Source organism: Castor canadensis, chromosome 14 (genome assembly GCF_047511655.1).
Source record: "Castor canadensis chromosome 14, mCasCan1.hap1v2, whole genome shotgun sequence".
NCBI lineage: Eukaryota > Metazoa > Chordata > Mammalia > Rodentia > Castoridae > Castor > Castor canadensis.
The window spans coordinates 28926109-28946390 of record NC_133399.1 but is presented as its reverse complement, the minus strand read 5'-3'; the positions used below and the strand labels follow the sequence as shown (position 1 = coordinate 28946390).

General features: G+C 34.7%; 2 pseudogenes; one reads left to right on the top strand and one right to left on the bottom strand.

The window, feature by feature from the left end:
- Positions 1–8851: 8851 nt before the first annotated feature.
- Positions 8852–9776, bottom strand: LOC109680058 (olfactory receptor 7D4-like; annotated as a pseudogene).
- A 4274-nt stretch (positions 9777–14050) lies between these two features.
- On the top strand, positions 14051–15121 carry LOC141416376 (carnosine N-methyltransferase pseudogene; annotated as a pseudogene).
- The last annotated feature ends 5161 nt before the right edge of the window (positions 15122–20282 follow it).

Below are 20282 nucleotides of genomic sequence, written 5' to 3'. Positions count from 1 at the left end.
AAAAAGTAGGTCAATGATCTGGGAATTTGTGGCTTGCACCTGTAATCCTAGCAGCTTTGGAGTTTGAAATTGGAAGAATCATGGTTTGAGGCCAGCTCAAGGAAAAAAGGTCACAAGACCCCATCTCCAACCAATAGTTTGGCATGGTGGAATGCCTGTCCTCCATGTACAGAGATTGGGAGGCCTTCCTCAGCAGGAATAACGGTTTGCCAAACCCCATATCAACAGAAAAATCTGGGTATGTTGGTACATGTCTGTCAAACAAGCTACAGTGGGAGGCCTAAAATAGGAGGATCATGGTCCAGATCAACCTTGGCAAAAAGTAAGACTCAATGTCCAAAATAACCAGAGCAAAATGGGCTTCAAGTATAGCTTAAGAGATAAAGTACCCACCTAGCAAGTGTAAAGCCCTGAGTTCAAACCTCATTACCTCCAAAAAATATTTATAAACAAAGGAAAATAATAACCATAATGACAATATATAAAGTGCATTTGAGAAATTTCAAGAGCTGTTACTGTGGATAAAAGCCAGGCCTGAATCCTGAGTTAAAAAAACAAACAAGGAAAAATCAGTGACAAAACAAAGAATGGTTTTTTCAAACAATATCCAAAAGGAAATGTATTAAAACCCCTTAAATTAAGAAACCCCAATTTTGAGTATTTGATATTTATAGAAAATTTAAATGGATATTTGACCTGACAATGCAGCTTAATGACACAGTGCTTGACTTGTATGCACAAAGCTTTGGGTTCAATGCCCAGCACCACAAAAATATTAAATAGATATAAAGCAATTCATAATTAGAAAAAAGCAAACAGTTTTGAACATGGAACCTCACAATTAGTTAATGGTATTTGAAAAGTGGTTATTAAGGTATAATGATATAAACAATAATATAAAGCTAATAAGAGTGCTCAGTAAATCAAATATGTAAATAAGTTAAATATTCTAGCAAAAATAGTGACAAGACACAGCAAAATGCACTGAAACCTTTTTTTGCAGTACTGAGGCTTGAACTCACGGTGATCTTCTTGAGACAGTCCACCAGCCCTATTTTTCGAGATAGGGTCTTGTGAACTATTTGCCCAGGCTGACTTCAATGCACAATCCTCCTGATATCTGCCTCCTGAGTAGCTAGTATTACAGGCATGAGCCACCTGAGACTGGCTGAAAACTTTTAACAATGAGATTGGGGGTCAAGTTAAGGAAGAGTGATCAGAGAGGGTTACACTGATTAAAGTACATTATATTTATAGGAGAACTACTAATGCAAAACCCCACTGAACAATGAACTGACATTTAAATGATGAAGGACAGCTCATGTTAAGGGGAGGGTAACAGTGGAAGGTGAGGTAAGTGAAAGGATAAAGGAGGGTAATATGGGCCATGGTTTTTCTACACATATATGAATATAGAACATTGAATTCTGTGGAAGTCATATTAAGAGGTGGGAGGGGAATGATGGAGGATAATGGAAGAGATGAACCAAACCTGGGTATGTGTACACATACATGAAAATGTCACAGTAAAACCCCTGTTCAACTTTTACACACCAATAAAAATGATACAAATAGTGACAGAACATAACAAAAAGTCTAATAAAATTTGGAACAAAATATACTATACTTTGAGCATAATTGGATGATGAAAATCTGACAGAAGGAGAGAATAGAGAAGAGTTGAAAATTCTCCAGAAAACAACACTTATTTTGAAGAGACTCCAGGTTTGAAGAGTGAGAGAAGGAAATAGAAGACTAGCAGGACAAGATTTACTTCAAACAAAACAAAATTTCCTAACAGTACAGGGACATCACTTCCATGGGCTTAAGAAACAGGGGAGTTAGTCATTCTCATTATTCTATAGATAAATCCTAGTACCAACTTTGTTCCTTTACTTATTCCTCCTCAAGCCACAGTGACATCCAACAACTCTTTTCAATCCTTGTCCTGAAACTATCTTCACCAAGGAGTGTCTTCAGGAAGCCACCTTGGGATTTCACGAAGGTTGAAACCAATCAATTACAGGTGGAAGGAAAATGGCAGCACGGATTAAAGTTTCCATGTTTAAATTCTCAGATCTCCTCATTAAGTAAATTTGTTTTTTGTTTATCACATTCTGCAAGCAGTTCATCTCCCTTGGGACACACAGAAGATAACAGAGTAGAAATTTTTTTAGTCAACTTTATTCTATGGAGAGATTGGCTAATGAGGCATTCTTTTTTTTCCTTTGGTTTAATTTGAAAATTATTACATGTTCTCTATGGATAGTTAAATTTCTAAAAGGAATAAATAAAAAGAAAAACTATTCTGTGGTATGCCACTTTTGAACAACATTAGGAGATCCTAGAAATCATGTTAGATTTACAATGTTATCAAGAGAAATAAACTTTCATTTAACAAAATTTTCCTTAACATTTTTAGTTCATAAATTTATTTATTTGACAAATACAATTAAACATATGTATTGTGGAAAACAAGATGCCTAGTACATTGGATAATGGTTAACTATTAAAAAATCAACACATATATTGCTATATTAGTTTCTTTTTCTGGGGATTACACTTCACATTGGTCAAAAAATTTTCAGGAACAAAATATATCATCACCAACCATAAGTGCCATGTTGTAAAAACAGTAATCTTTTGAGCTTATTCCTCCTATGTAAATGGAATTTTCAACCCTTTGACCATATTTCCCTCCCCCAAAATATACCTCTTCACTTCTCCAGCCTCTAGCAACCATTGTTTTCCTATTTCTTTGAGATCAATTTTTCAATATAACATTAATAATATTATTTGTGTTTATCTAACTGTGTCTGTCTTACTTCAAATAACATAATAGTCTCCCAATACATCCGTGTAAATTTAATAGGTTGTATTTCTGTCTTTTTATGACTAAGTACTATCTTATTGCATACATCCTCAATGTTCACCTGTTTCTCGATAGACACTTAGTTTGACTCCATATGGTGACTATTGTAAATAATACTGAAAACTTTGGAAGTAGATGAATTTTAATTCTTCGGTTTTTGTTTCTTTTGTCAGACTGGGATTAGAACTCAGATCTTTGTTATTGTAAAACAGATGCTCTACAAGTGGAGCCACACCTAACAGTTAAGTTTTCTCTGGCTGGTTTGGAGATGGGATATCTCAAAGTACTTGCCTACGCTGGCCTCAACTCACAATTCTTCGAATCTCAGCCTCCCTAGAAGATAGGATTACAGGCATGAGCCACCAGTGCCCTGCTCATATTTTCATTTTTATTGTAGTAAAAAATCAGTTTCAGTATGATACTTTCAGTCATATACACAATGTCTGAAATCATATCACCGTATGTCTTCAATCATATTCACCCACCTTCATTCTCTCTTGTCCCAGCTATGCCTCCCACTAGTCCACCCACTCACAAACAAATATTCCCTTTTACATGCATACATTTTTACTCATTTATATGTTATTTTTAGGCCTAGATTGTACATATGAGAGAAAGCATGTCATATTTGACTTTTGGGGCTTGGCTTATTTGCCTAATATGATTCAATCCCACTTGTCATATTTTTTCTCTTACTGAACTATTGAAGTCCTGTTCAGAGAGCCATTTCCTGTGCGTTTATCTTCCAGGGATTTTGAGATGTTTTCCTGTAGTTTATTTAGGTCTGACATTAAAGTTTGTGATCCATTTAGAATTATTTTTGCAAGAATGATGGAGAGGGTAAATTCAAGTATGATGTACTCTAAAAACTTTTGTAAATATCATGATGTACCCTCAGTACAACAAAAATATGATAATAAAAAATGAAACAAAAATTAATGATAGATATCTATTACAGTCCTCCATAGGTAGATATCTAGGTTTCCCAACACCACTTACAAAAGAGGTTGTCCTTTTTCCACTGTATGATTTGATACTTTTAGAAACAATCAGTTAGCTATAGATATATGTACATATTTTGGACCATCTGTTCCATTCCATTGATCTATACATCTGTTTTTGTTTGAATATCATGCTTCATTTTGTTACTATGCCTCTGTAGTATAATTCAAAGTCAGATATTATACTTCCAGAATAACCTTTTTCTGCAGGATATTTTAACTAATTCAGATGATTTTTACCTCCATATGTGTTTTATGATTGAATTTTCTCTTTCTGTGAAGCATGTCATTGGAATCTTAGTGGGGATCATTTTGAAATTGTACATCACTTTCAGTAATACAGTCATATTTACACTATTAATTCTGTCTTTCTATGAACATGGAAGGTCTTTACATCTTCTATTTTTTTCTTCAATTTCTTTCCCTCAATGTTTCATAGATTTTCTTGTACATGTCTTCCACCTCCTTAGGTAGGTATATTACTAAATATATTTGGCTATTGTGAATGGATTATTTTCCTGTATATTCATAGTTGGTATATAACAGAGCTAGTAATTTTTTGCATGATGACAGATTGATTCATTGCTCAAGGTTTTATCAGAACTAAGACATTATGGTGGAGTTTTTAGAGTCTTTTATATTTTTGAGATTTGAAGTACTTTTTTTCAGCCTTCCCTCTAGCAAAATATTTGAAAACAATTTTCCAGAATTATAACCAAAAATTTACCCAGTATTACTCAGATTGGAGAAAATAAACCATTCTGACTATAATACTGATCAGGCAGGTGCTGTTTGTGGGATGAGTGCTGGAAAGGTCAAAAATCAGTTGTTAGCTTTAGGGCTCCATTCTGTTTAGAAGCTTTTCTTCATTGCATACCTGGAACTACTTCTTGCCCCAATAAACTTTTATCCTATGGACTATATACCCTCCCACTGACTGCAGGGTCTCCAAAGTGTACTGAGACTGCCAAAAATTTTCAGTTGGTCCATGCAACCCTCTTCCTCTCAATTACTGTCGCTGGTGGCTGCCTTCCATCCAGACACTAGGTGGATGTCCTCAATATTCCTCTCTTGTGATTTTTTCTTGTTTTTAGATCAGAGGTTTGTGTTATTCCCTTACTTTTAACTTTTGTGTATTTTCTATGGGGTTTCACTTTATAGTCATCTGAGGCTTACAAATACTCATCTAATAAGAAGTCACTTGAAGCTGTTTACAACTTAACACTGATTATATTTTGAATATCCACTGCACATTTGGAATTTTGATGTCAATATTTACATGTTTTGTATTCCTTATTCCTTTACAAATTATTGCAATGACTATTGTTTTAAGTTTGTTTCTTTAAACCTTGATATTTAAGATGTGCGCATGTATCACAATGACATTACAGGTTGTTCTCAGTTTGAGTACTTGTTACCTCATTTTTATATCCTTTCAGATATCTCATTGTCACTCATTATCAATGTTTTTCACAACTTAAAAGAGTCCATTTAGCATTTTCTGAAGCACAGTTCTAGAGGTGATTAACTCCTAATTCTTGGTTGTCTGTGAAAGTTTTTATAACTCCTTCAATTATGAAAAACAGAGATTCATGGTAAAACATTTGTTATTGGTAGTACTTTTGTTTCAATACATTGAATATAACATCTTACTTTCTGTGGGTATACACAGTGTTGGATATTAACTACCTCTAAATATTATTTCCTTATTTGTTGATTTCTGGATCCTTTCCTTGTCTGATTTTTAATGATATGCTGTGGATTAACCTTATGCAGATTATATCTAACTGGACACCTTCAATCCACCTTTACATGGGTATTTCTTTCTCTAGGCTTGGATAAGTTTCCAAATTTTTTTCTTTAAATGCAGTTTGTGTCTTATTATCATTACCTTCTCAATCTTGACCACCAATGGCTTGAATATTTCAAGTATCAATATGACACTGCCTCATAAATATTTAATCTTTCCTTAATACTTTTTATTTTTTCTTCTTCTGACTATGTACTTTCTGTGAATCTATCATCAATATCACAGGATTCATCATTGTCTTTCACAAATCTGCTATTCATGTCTTTAATTGAAGTTCTCCTTTGATCATTGTAGCTTTTATTGCCAGGAATATATCTTTCTGGGATATTTGCATATATATATATATATGTGTGTGCATATATGTATTTATATGCATATATGAATTGAATCTCTGTTACATTTTTTATCACTGGTATTTTTCTCATTTCATTGAGTAGATTCTTTGTATTTCATTTTGTTTAACTGAATTTCCTTAAAACAGTTATTTTGCCTTATTTCTCAGGTTTTTTATACACTTTCATATTTCTAGGGTCAGAAAAGCCACAATATTCTGTCTCTTTGATGATGTTATATTTCCCTGATTGTTATTGGTCATCATTGTCATTCTTAAATGTCTCCACATTTGAAGAAGTTGGTGCTTATTGCAGTTTTCATACACAAGATTGGACTGGCAATGTCTTTAAATTAAGCTTGTCCATCGGTTCTGAGGAAATTTCTGGTGTCATCCTTATGCCTGATACAACTGTGACCAGAGCAGGATTAGGGGACACTCAGCCTGAGAACACTTCTGTTAGCAAAGTGCCACACTGGAATTCTGTAGCCTCATAATATCATTTACCCAGATAGAACTCTCAAAAACACATTTCACTGCCATGTAGATGTTAGGAATGCAACTCACAGAGACATTGACTGAACTTTCCAAGAACACAATCTACACAAAAGAAATACTTTGGACACTGAACAGATAACACATAAAAATTAACACATAAGTATCAATAGTTTAAATATAAAAGCTAAAATCAGAGAATTTTTAGTAGAAAACTGAAGACTAGCTTCTTTATTACTGGCTTCTGTAAATGGCACAAAACACATGAGAAAAGAAGGAAAACAAATACTTTGTACTACAATAAAATTGAAAACCTTTATGCATGAAATTATATTACTAAGGAATGGAAAATAATGTATGAATAAACTAATTAAGAAAACAAAGGAAAATGATATAGAGTCCATGAATATATCACAAATTTATCAAAAAATTCATGGTCAATTAATTTTTGATAAAGATTTCAAGGTCAAATAGTTGGGAAAAGACAGTACATTCAGTAAAAGGCACTCTGCAAATGGTATACTCACTTGCAGCTTTAAACTGTACTCTCATCGCACATCGTGTTGAAAAAATTCACTAAAATGAATTAAAAACATTAATGTTATACCAAATATTATAAGACTACGTGGAAGAAATATGACAGAAAGCTCTGAGACATTGGTCCCCAAAAGATTGCCATATATTCCAAAATGTATAATACATTCCAAAAAGTATAGACATATATTCTAAAAAGTACAATATATTCCAAAAAGTACAGACAGTGCAGGCCAAATCAAAAAATCAAATTCATTCCAACTAAACAGCAAAAGAAGGTTCAAAGAAAAGAGAACCTGTATAATGGAAGGCTGTATTTGGAAACCATACATTAGACATGAGTTCAACATTCAAATATTCTGGACCACTGTAAAATCAACAATTACATTATTGCAAGTTTAGTCAAAGGATACAAAGTAAGTATGGAAAGGTACCTTATATGTACATCCCAATATTATGGCACTATTAATAACAATAGTAAAAGTGTTCAATCATTACAAGTGTTTATCACCAGATTGGTAGGTAAAGAAAAGTGGCGTATTGGCTGGGAAGACACCTGAACCTTCCTACACTATATTTACATAAAAATTGCCAGGTTAATGAAAAACACTTAGGTACCACCTTAAAAGGATAAACACTAAATTGCCATATGCCCTACCTGCTCCACTCCCATATTTTTACCCAAATAATTGATAATGACCTAGATATTCATTTTTTATGAATGAGGCTATTCTATATACATTTTTTAAATGTATTCTGTGAAGTACATTGTTAAACAATTTTGTCATTGTGTATCCCTATAGGATGTATTACATAAATTAATGTTACTACCATATCACTAGACAATGTAATGTTGTAGAGCCACCATACCATTTACCAAAACATCACTAATGTAGTGCACAAATATATACAAACAAATGTACTGTTTATTATAGCTAAAAGATGGAAATTATCCAAGTTTCCACCAACAGCTAAGTGGATAAACAATTTCTTATATATACACTTAAAAAGAAATGTTATTCACCGTGGAAAAGAAAACTTTACATTATCAATAAAAAGTCAATAAAAAGGAGGAAAAGAAGGATAGAAGGAATAAAGGTAAGAGGAAACAAAGGAAAGAGAAAACAAAAAGAAAAATCAGGTACCACAAAGAATGAAGCAACATTTCAAATGATCCTATGCACTATATTCTGTATTATTAAAAATCATATGAAGAAAAGTACTTTTAACGTTCATGTTCAATATCTCACCACTGTCAGAATATGTAGGATAAGAAAGGGAAGATTCTGCTCAATGCCAGGTTCCAGGTACAGTTCATCCTAACCTAATTATATTCCTCGCAGAAATTATGTGAATGTAACAAAATATATCAGAGCAATGTTTCAGAACAAGGAAATACAAACATATAAACCAGCAAGAAGAGTTATGATGATGTAGAAACCATGTCGTCATGGAAATTTTATTCCCAATTCCTCCAGAGAAAATAAGAATATAACCACATTAAGCCAAATAATACTAACATTAATCAATATTTGATGAGGAAACCATGGCAGCTATTTATATAAGGGTTTTTTTAAATCAAGTTATTAATCCAAGAAATGTCTTAAAATTTACCACACTTTGAATTGTACATACATTATATAGGGAGGAAAAATTTGAAAGGAATTATTGTTGAGCTATTATAGAGAAATCAATACAAAATGTAAAAAAGCAAAACAATAGTAAATAAATTAATCAGATCACTTAGAAAAGGAAAAATACCTAGTTACTGAAATTCACATTACCCTTATTCTCAGATCATTAATCCATCAAGGACAAGAAGCAACTCTTCCCAGGAATCTCTCCAGGGCTCCCTTCACATCCTTGTTCCTTAGGCTATAGATGAAGGGGTTCAGCATGGAGGTGACCACAGTATACATTATGGATGTGATTGTGTTTCTCTGGGAAGAATGGGTCACAGCCCATTCTTCATTCAGCCGAGCTGAAGTGAACCACAAATCCTGTTCCATAGAACAAGGAGACCACACAGAGGTGAGACCCACAGGTGGAAAATGCTTTATGCTTGCTCACAGTGGAAGACATCCTCAACAAAGAAGATATTATGTGAAAGTAAGAGAAGACTATCCCAGTGACAGGATATATACCCGGCAGGGCAGTAATTACATACAGAAAAATATTATTGATGAGTGTTTCAGAGCCTGCCACTCTGAGAAACTCAGAAAGCTCACAGAACAAATGTGGGATTTCAGTGCCTATAAAAAAGGTCAGTTGTTTCATCAGTAGCAGATGAATCAAGGAGACTGAGAACATGATTATCCAAGAAATTAGGACCAGGAGGCCACAGAGCTGGGGATTCATAATGACAGTGTAGTTCAGGGGTGGCAGATAGCTACAAAGCGATCATAGGCCATCACTTTTAGAAGAAAATTATACATTCCAAGAGAAATATTTTAAAATATACCTGAATAAGGTACTTATATGGCAGATGTCTTTGCTCCGTGATGAATTTTGGTGTCTGTGGTAGATGTTAAGCAAATGTCAACAAAGGACAGGTTGCAGAGAAAGAAGTACATAGGTGTGTGGAGAAGGTAGCCAGAATGATGAGCAGATTCCCAAGCACAGTAATGAGGTACATGGACAGGGATATTCCAAAGAGAAGAGGCTGCAGTTCAAGATCATCTGAAAGTTCAAGGAGTAGGAATTGTGGTACACCTTATGATTCTCTGCATCCATGTATCTGATGTGTCTTCTGGGGAAGAAACACAATGTTTAATGAATAGATAATTGAAACCTCAATTAGTTTTGTCCTTGAATCAAAGTTTTAGTACATTTTTTTGATTGACACTTATGTTTGAACTCAAGATTTCAGACTTTCTAGGCAGGTACTTCACCACTTTATCCAGGACTCCAGTCAAATGGAAGTTTTTCATTCTGTATAGGTGATTGACAATGACTTTTCTCAGCCAAGTGGCAGCCTATTTGCCTCCAACTGAGGAATCATTCATATTTATTGAATAACCAGAAATCTCTCTTTTCTAATCTACTCACTAGTTATAATATTTTGTAGGTAGAGGAATGGAACCTAAGTTTTTCTTTGACGACTCATACAAAAGGTTTGAAGGCATTCACCTCTTTTCTTTGGTATTGTTCATGTTTCTTTATCCTAGAGCTCTCTGATAATTATTATATACTTTATAGAAGCAAAATATATTCTGTGATGTGGCATATTACTGTGATGTGATATTTGCCTTGCAGTACCTTATTTTTTCTTCCAAACAATACTGTGATTGCTAACCCCATTTTTGAGTTTAAAAATGCCTTTGCAATGTGTAGGTGTTTTAGTAATAGCTGTTTTTAAATTTTGGGGGCTGTACTGGTGTTTGAACTCAGTGTCTCACACCTGCTGGCCTGGTACTCTACAACTTTAGCCATGCCTCCTTCCTTTTTGCTTTAGCTATTTTTTAAACAGATTCTCACTTCAATACAAGCTTGCCTGGACTGTGATCTGCATAGTTGTGCTTCCCACATAGCTGCCATGATAGGTGCATTACACCTTGCCCAGTTTTGTCATCACTTGAGATGGAGTCTCACAATCTTTATACACAAGCTGGCTTTGAACTTCTATCATCCTGATCTCTACCTCTTGATTGCGTAGGATTTCAGCCTTAAACCACTAAACCCAGCCATTATTATTCTTAATATTATTTAGAATCTTCTTCTTTTTGCTATTTGGATGTATAACTCTGTCCACAGACATTATAGAGCTGTAATTTTAATAATACCATCCTTGTGATCCTGAGAAAGTTATTTAAATCCTCTGAGCTGCTGAGGATTTACCTCACCTCTATAGTAGGGATAGTAAGTCTGAAACTTAATGAAGAGCAAAACATGGTCACACAGTACAATGTTTCTACTGTAGTTTCTGTGACATATAATGGGCTTTTCAAAATCATGTATTTCTGTTCTTAACATCTCAATAAATGTGTCTTGCATGGATGTCATTCAGCAATATTAATTTTAAACTAGAATGTCCACCATGGTTGTAATTCTGTTCATTATAAATACAATAATTTGGTTACAGCTTTTGACTGCTACAGAGCAGTTTTCCTTAATGAATATCCTTATTGTCCCCTTTTTTACAGAACATCTTCTTCCTAGAAGAAGAAAAAGCATGTGGACTATATGAATAAAAGGAAGGAAAAAACACACAACCAATAAACTCACCTAGGCAAGTGTTCCTATATGTGCTCATGTGTCTGTGTCCATTAGTGAAATTGTATTGTTTTAAAATAAGCAAGTTTAATGTATAGATCCTATTAAAAGGAGGAGAGGTAAGTTGAATACTTGTCAGTACAATGATTGCCTATGGAACAGACAATAATTCAGGATACAAAACAGGAATTACTAAGAACTACTTAGTCTATGAACATGAGTAGAAGAGTCTACTCTGAAACAGAAATGTTTGAATTGAGAATGGAAGGATGGAAAATCGTTAATCAGTAAAGAAAGAAGAAACATTCTAATGAAGAAAACAGAATGGATGGCAAACCTATTGGATGCTAAGTTGGTATAAGCAGAAACTTGAGCTGCTGATGTGAGGGATAGCAGAGGAAGAGGAGTAATAGGGATTAAGTGTGTAAATAAAAAATAAATAGACGTTCTCATAATCTGACTTTTTGTCACTTAAACATTGGATAAATTCATATTTGCTTGCTGGTCTGAAGTTGTGACAGTTTTGTATCATTTGTCTTTTCAGAAAGTTACGTGGAGCCAATCACATTGTCAGTACTGAAAAAACTACAAATGGTGGAAATACAATAAATACCAAGACTAAAATGTCTACAAGAGAAATATTTCAACTTATCATATGACTGAGAATAGACACAGAAATGAACAGTCAAAACACCAACATACATTGTGTCTATGTATGAAGGTGGCACAAGGCATCTTACTGAAAACTGTTATAAAATTTGGGGGACACAGGAGGGAAACAAGAGAGAACTACAGAGGGCATCCATCTGAGCAATGTACAATATATGCATGTGTGGACAGCCATGGTGTAACCCTTTATACAATTAATACACACTAATAAAATGCATATTTTCTAAAAGAAATGAACACTTTAATTAAATAAAATGCATTCACATCTCATTTTAAAGAATAATATCTGTTGAGTAACTAATGCCAATTATAGAAATAGAAGACCTTTTAAGGGTGTAAGGCCAAAGAGTAGAGCATCTGGCTAGCAAGCAGGAAAACCTGCATTCAAACACCAGTACCACAAAAAAGAGAAGAGAGATTAAGATAAAAGTTTTTAACATTAATTAACCACAAACCTAACTCAATGGAGTGAAATCACGATAAAAAAACTCAATATAAAAAATGTGTTTGAGAAAAAATTGATAGCCATTACAGTGGTTGGTTCCCAGGGCTGATGATGTCAGTAAATGAAGAAACCAAGGGAAAATTTTAATCCAAAAAGAATGGTTGTTTTAAGACCACATCCAATAGGACATACTACATTAAAACCCAGCATTTATTGTGTGAAATTCATCAACCTGCCAATACAGCCTCCTCTGACTTCAATCATTTGTTTGCCTTAAACCTGTTAAGGTATTGGCAATAGAAGAATAAATAATTACATTAGTAGCATATATATTTTGGATCTTAAGACATTATGATAAGTACAACAAGGTGCAATAAATGAGAGCTATCAACAAATCTAAATGCCTGTAAAATAGGGAATATAAAATAACCCAATAGAATCTGGAAAATATACTGTACCTCATGAATAATAGATCTTCGATGAGTAGTGCCAAGTAGATAATCATATACAGGGGTTCTGAAACTTAGTCTACATTTTATCAGAGAGAGAGGGAAGACAAAGTGGAACTTCTTCAGAAAATAATTCCTAAATATACTCCAGATTCCAAGGAGTGAAAGAAAACAAAATAGCTGGAAAAGACAAGTCTCAATGGACCAAAAAATGCGCTTGAACATACAGAACTCCATTTTCATAGACTAAAAGATATATAGGATAATCTTATTATCATCATTCTTGAGGTGAATCCCACATGCACATTTTCTCCTCTATTCCTTCTTATTCTAACTTCCCTCACTGGGACAGACCAAGTTTCTTCAATGGTTGTCACGGAAATGTTGACTTCTCTATTCTGTTCCTGAACAAGCCCTTATGGGTTTCATGAAGTCTGAGATAAGAGATGTATAGGAGAAGTGCATTATTAAGGATTCTACAGCATCTCTGAATTCTCAGAGCTCCTCATTAAACAAATTGGTCTATTTTCTTCCTACTCTCCAAATAATTTAGGTACCACGGGGTACAAAGAAGACACTGTAGTGAAATTATTAAGTCAATTTTATACTTATAATATTAATGGCAAGGGGAGATACATTTATTTCCCTCAAAGACATTATGTTCCCTCAGTTTAATTGGCTTGACTTAAAAGTCATAAGTGTCCACAAAGGAAAAGAGTAACTTCAATAAGGATCCAATTCTAGCAACTCTTATGAACAATCTTTGGATATTTTTATTAATAATTTTGAATCAAAATTTTATAGAAGAAAAGAAGCCCATTCTTTTTAATTTTCTTGAGCATTTTTATTTTTAAAATTCAATTATTTTTGTTTTATTTATTTGTCCAAATTGAGAAACAAAGGTGTACATAAGTGTTGCATGCAATGTGATGATCAGATGTATTTCAAAGAGTGCAATATTTAAATATTTTTAAAAAACTAATGAATTCATTGTCTCACCGGTTATCATCTTATGGTAAAAATATTTTACGTTTTCAGCTCAAAATTTTTAGAAACACAGATGGGCATCCAGAAAACCCGCAGGATGCGGAAGGGTCCCAAAGGCTGAGGGGAAGTCCCCGGCGGCCTTGGTGGGAACAAGGAAATGGAAGGGCAGAACTCTGCAGGGCTTTGGACTTGGTCAAGGTGGTTTAGGCAGCAACATGTGCATCATGGAGGAGGAGGGGAAGGAGGACGGGGAAGCGAGAGGAAGAGGGGGAGGAAGAGGAGGACTACTTCTGGAAGATCATTAAAGCCTTCCACTAATGTGGCACCAGTATGCATGGGAGAGTGAACCAAACGGGAAGACAATTTCAATCACTTCTACAAAATCAACAGAAACTACTTCCTCAATTTCCTCTTCACTTGTACAAGATCCAGAAATACACTGATCATAAACAAGAAATACTAGTGACCATTATGAATGATTGCACACATATGTTTGAAAATAAAGAATATGGAGAAGATTGGAATGCAAAACTTAAGCCAGCTTGTACATTTGACATGGATAAGTTAAAATCTATACTGAAACAATTTGTGAGAGACTGGAGTGAAAATGGGAAAGCAGAGAGAGATGCCTTCTACCAGCCAATTATTAAAGAATTTTTTTTTAATTCAAAGGAGAGATGGGATTCTCCTAAAGTAAATATTCTGGTACCTGGTGTCGGACTAGGAAGATTGGCCTGGGAAGTAGCAGTGCTAGGTTATGCTTTTCAAGGAAGTGAATGGAGATTTTATGCTCTTTTCTTCCAACTTTGTTCTCAACAGATGTTTTGAAATTGATTAATATAAGCTTTATCTTTGGATCCATCAGTTTAGCAATAACAGGAGATCAGGTGATCAGATTCAACCCATCTTTTTCCCTGATGTTGATCTCCATAATCTCCCTCCTGGTTCTAACTTCTCTATTATAGCAGGAGATTTTCAGGAAATTTACTCAGAATGCAATACCTGGGGTTGTATTGCAACCTGTTTCTACATAGACACAGCTCACAATGTAATTGATTATGTTGAAACAATAAGGAAAATACTCAGACAGGTGAAATTTGAAGAAATCTTGGTCCTCTTCTATATCATTAAAAAAATCTGACAAATGATCTTTCCATAGAATTGAGCTTTGAAGATATAAAAATGTTTTTCTGCAATATGGATTCCAGGTAGAGGTGGAAAAAGAATATGTATTATCAACATATATTGTGAAGGACCTCTCTGTGATAAAATACTACTATGAATGTGTCTTGTTTGTGGTCTGTAAACCACAATAATGGTCTGATATGATATTACCTGGGAAACAGTTTAGTAAGAGTAAATGCTGAAATAAACAACAAAAAATCAACTGTCAATGATGACAGGACATAACCTCAAAAATTCCTTGCAAAATTTAAAAATAATATCTATTTTCTTAATAGCATCTACTGCTTCTTTCAGTAATATACTAATTCCATGTAGATTTGTACTACACAAGTAAAAATGGAAGAAATATCTTCATGTTCATTTTTTTCTTTGAAGCCCAGAATTGTCTTTTAATAAGGAAAAAACTTAAACTCCAATATCTTCATGAAGCTGTTTGTTACAATTCTGCCATAATACTGACTTATAGTATTGAAGTCCATAATAATCTACATGTTATTTTTAGAAGAGTCTAATGATCATCTGTCACAATTAACATCTAGAACTGGGATTTTTGTTCACATTGGACCTAAGCAATACATGCATAAAATGTGTGTTCTATTTTTTATCATTCAAATTAGTTGATTTTGTTTTTTTCTAGTTCATCTGAAATTTAGAGAAGCATCAAACATCTCACTATCATGAAATGCTAAACATAATTGTAAAATAAATTCAGGTCAGTAAAATATTCAGGTAACTGAGAAACTAAGTATTTGCACTAAACTCAACACGTTATGAAAGAATCCTCCTCATGGATAACCTTGAAAAGTCTGAGAACTCAGCATTCTAAGTAAGGCACAAGAAGATTCCAAGACGGCAGCTACAGGGAGGAAGCAGAAAGCATGCTGCCTATAGTGAAATCTTGGAGAGACACTGAAGACACACCTTGCGGGAAAAACCACTGAGAAAAGGCAAAATTTTGACCCCTACACACCTCCAGCCGATGCAGAGCATCTCCACTTCACCTTAAACAGAGAAACCAGGAGGGCCCCTGGGCCAACAGTCACCTGCACCCAGACAGCTTGGGAAGACACAGACAAGGTGAGGTTAGTGGTACCGGTACTCGCACAGACAACCCACGGGCCAGAGCAGCATAGCCACCTGGACAGACTGACCCCCACCCAGGGAAAAAAGAGAAACTGAGTAATAAGCAAGAAGAACAATAAAGTCATGCGGGAAAGAGGGTGGGGTGAAGTGATCGCAGAAGATTGGGGGAAGGGAATCCTTCCTGGAACTGTAAATAAATAAGTCAGGCAGGCTGGAGAGGCTCTGGCAGGAGTGGTGTTGCACACCCTGCAACCAGGAGAGGGAAAGCTTGTGAGAGTGTCTGAAGGAGGAAAACTCCATAGGAGAGGATGGAAGACCCACTTCCCACATGAGCTGTAAACAAACACGCAAACCTGAGAAAGCGGGTGAAGTGTCACCTCCCCCAATGTGCTTGGAAAGGGGAAAGCTTGTAGCAGAGGCTCGTGCACAGGAGAACTCTGAGTAGACAAAGCCTGCAGGGCCAGGTGAGAGCTAAGCTCACCCCTGAGATCTGCATAAATAACGGCTCCAGCAACAGCAGACTGACAGTAGTGGGCAGGCAAGCCACAGCTGCAGATACCATTCACAGAACTATCTCCAGACTTTTTTTTTTCTCTCTCCCTACCTTTGATGAGAAAACAACCAAACTACACCTGCATGCTGAAAAACTTACTGAAACTGTATTGCATTTGAACTTGGGACACTTTGTGGGGTTATTTTTGTTTTTTTTTTGTGTGCAGTTTTGTTCTACTTATGTGTCCCCTTTGATGACACAACTACAGAGCAACATCTGAGGCACCGTCTCCAGGACTAGAGACTGAGATGGAAACCAAAATTATTAAGACTGAAACTTCATTGCATTTGAATTTAGAGGGTTTTTTTTAGTTTTTATTTTCTATTTTACATTTTGGTTTTTTTTATTTATATATATATATATTACTTTCATTTACTTATTTTTAATTTTTATTCTTATCTTTATTCTTTTTCTTTGCAATCCTCTCTCTGTCTCTCTAAGGCCTGTTCAACTTACTGTTGATTAGTACACTAAAGCTCCCTGTTTATATCTTTGAAACTTTCTTGTTTGATTCCTTGTTTTGTTTTTTCCTACTTGTCTGTTTGTTTTTCACTTGTCTTTAACTTCTTACTTTCCATGTCCTCTCACCCTTCCATTCTAAATATTACCATTGTTATTATTACCAGCTAGAAAATACTTAATTTCACACAGTAAAGGGACAATAACAACACCAAGGACAATGATGGGAAGACAGAAAAAAAAGGGAAACCAGTTTCCCCACCACAAAAAAATTAGTACAGGAGCTAGAGGGGAATGAAGAAAACAGATATCAGATCCAGACTCCAACAAAATTAAGATAAATTATGCCAAAGAACACAATGAAGCCCACAAGAATAATTTAAAAGAAGACATACTACAGGTACTCAATGAGAATTTTATAGAGATGATGCTAGATACTATGTATAAATACCAAAGTGAAACAGAGAACATGATTAATAAACAGATAAATGAACTCAGGACAAAAAGACAACATTAAAGAGGAAACCACACACGATATGGAAAACATCACAAAAAAAAACTGAAACAGAACTGCAAAACAAAAAGGAAGGCCAATCCAGCAGAATAGAACAAACAGAAGACAGAATCTCAGAACTTGAAAATGAAATGGTAATTAAAGGAAAAACCAAAGAACTTTTAATTAAACAACTCAAGACCTGTGAAAAGAAAATGCAAGAACTCACCAACTCCACAAAAGACCAAACTTGAGAATCATGGGCATTGAAGAAGGAGAAGAGGTACAAGGGAAGGGAATGCGTAATATATTCAACAAAATAATAACGGAAAATTTCCCAAATCTAGAGAAAGATATTCCCATACAGATGCAAGAGGCCTCCAGGACACCAAACAGACCAGATCAAAATAGAACTACCCCACAACATATTATCATTAAAGCAACAAGTTCAGAAACTAGGGAAAGAATATTGAAGGCTATAAGAAAGAAAAAACCTATAAAATACAAAGGCAAACCCATCAAAATCACAGCAGACTTCTCAACAGAAACATTAAAAGAAAGAAGAGCATGGGGTGATATCTCCAGGGCACTGAATGAAAATAACTTCAACCCCAGGATACTCTACCCAGCAAAACTATCATTCAAAATAGACGGAACAATAAAAGTCTTCAATGATAAGCAGAAACTAAAACAATATGTGACCACAAAGCCACCACTACAAAAGATTCTTCAAGGGATTCTGCACACAGAAAGTGAAACCCAACATAACCATGACGGGACAGGCAGCACCAAACTACAGGGAAAGAAAAAGCAAGAAAGTAGAGAGAACCCCCACCTTAGGTACACACAATCAAACCTTCAAACAACTAAGACAACTAAATGACAGGAATCACCACATACCTATCAGTACTAACACTTTATATTAACAGATGTAATTCACCCATCAAAAGGCACTTCTTGATGAAATGGATTTAAAAGGAAGATCCAACAATTTGTTGCTTACTGGAGACCCATCTCACTGGCAGAAATAAGCATAGGCTTAGGATGAAAGGCTGGAAGAAGATTTATCAAGCCAATGGCCCCTGAAAACAGGCAGAAGTAGAAATACTTATCTCTGACAAAGTAGACTTCAAACCTACATTGATCAAATGAGATAAAGAAGGACATTCCATACTAATAAAAGGAGAAATAGACCAAAAGGAAATAATAATCATTATCCTGTATGAACACAATTACAATGCACACAATTTCATCAAACATACCCTTAAAGACCTAAAAGCAGATATTAACTCCAACACAGTGGATGTGGGAGACTTTAACACCACATTATCATCAATAGATAGGTCATTCAAACAAAAAAAGCAATAAAGAAATCCAAGATCTAAAATATACAATAGATCAAATGGACCTACTTGTTGTTTACAGAACATTTCATCAAAATTCTACACAATATACATTCTTCTCAGCAGCCCATGGAATCTTCTCCAAAACAGATCATATCCTATGGCACAAAGCAAGCCTCAGAAAATATAAGAAAATAAAACTCCTACAGTCCCTACTATCTGATCACAATGCAGTAAAAGTAGAACTCAACAACAAAAGTAAAGACAAAAAACTTGCAAACAGCTGGAAACTAAATAACTCACTACTTAATGAACAATGGATTATAAAAGAGGAAATTAAAAAGTTCCTGGAAGTCAATGAAAATGAAAACACAACCTACCAGAACCTATGGGAAACAGCTAAGTCAGTTCTAAGAGGAAAGTTTATAGCCATGGGTGCATATATTAAAAAGACTGAAAGATCCCAAATCAATGACCTAATGATACACCTGAAACTCTTAGAAAAACAAGAAAAAGCAAATCCCAAAACAAGTAGGAGCAAAATAATAAAAATAAGAGCTGAAATCAATGAAATAGAAACCAAAAAAACCATACAAAGAATGAATGAAACAAAAAGTTGGTTCTTTGAAAAAATAAACAAGATGAATAGAACCCTGGCAAACCTGACTAAAATGAGGAGAGGAAAAACCCAAATTAGTAGAATCAGGAATGCAAAAGGGGAGATAACAACAAACACCATGGAAGTCCAGGAAATCATCAGAGACTACTTTGAGAACATACATTCAAATAAATTTGAAAAATCTTAAAGAAATGGACAGATTTCTAGATACATATGATCATCCAAAACTGAACCAAGAGGAAATTAATCACCTGAATAGATCTACAACACAAAATGAAATTGAAGCAGCAATAAAGAGTCTCACTAAAAGAAAAGTCCAGGACCTGATGGATTCTCTGTTGAATTCCATCATACCTTTAAAGAAGAACTCGTACCAAACCTCCTTAAACTGTTCCATGAAACAGAAAGAGAAGAAAAACTGCCTAACACATTTTATGAAGCCAATATTACACTTATCCCAAAACCAGGTAAAGACACCTACAAAAAGGAGAACTATAGACCAATCTCCTTAATGACCACTGATGCAAAAAACCTCAACAAAATAATGGCAAACTGAATTGAACAACACATCAAAAAGATCATTCACCATGACCAAGTAGGCTTCATCCCAGGAATGCAGGGGGGGTTCAACATACAAAAATCAATAAATGTAATAAACCACATTAACAGAAGCAAAGACAAAAACCACTTGATCATCTCAATAGATGCAGAAAAAGCTTTTGATAAGATCCAGCACCATTTC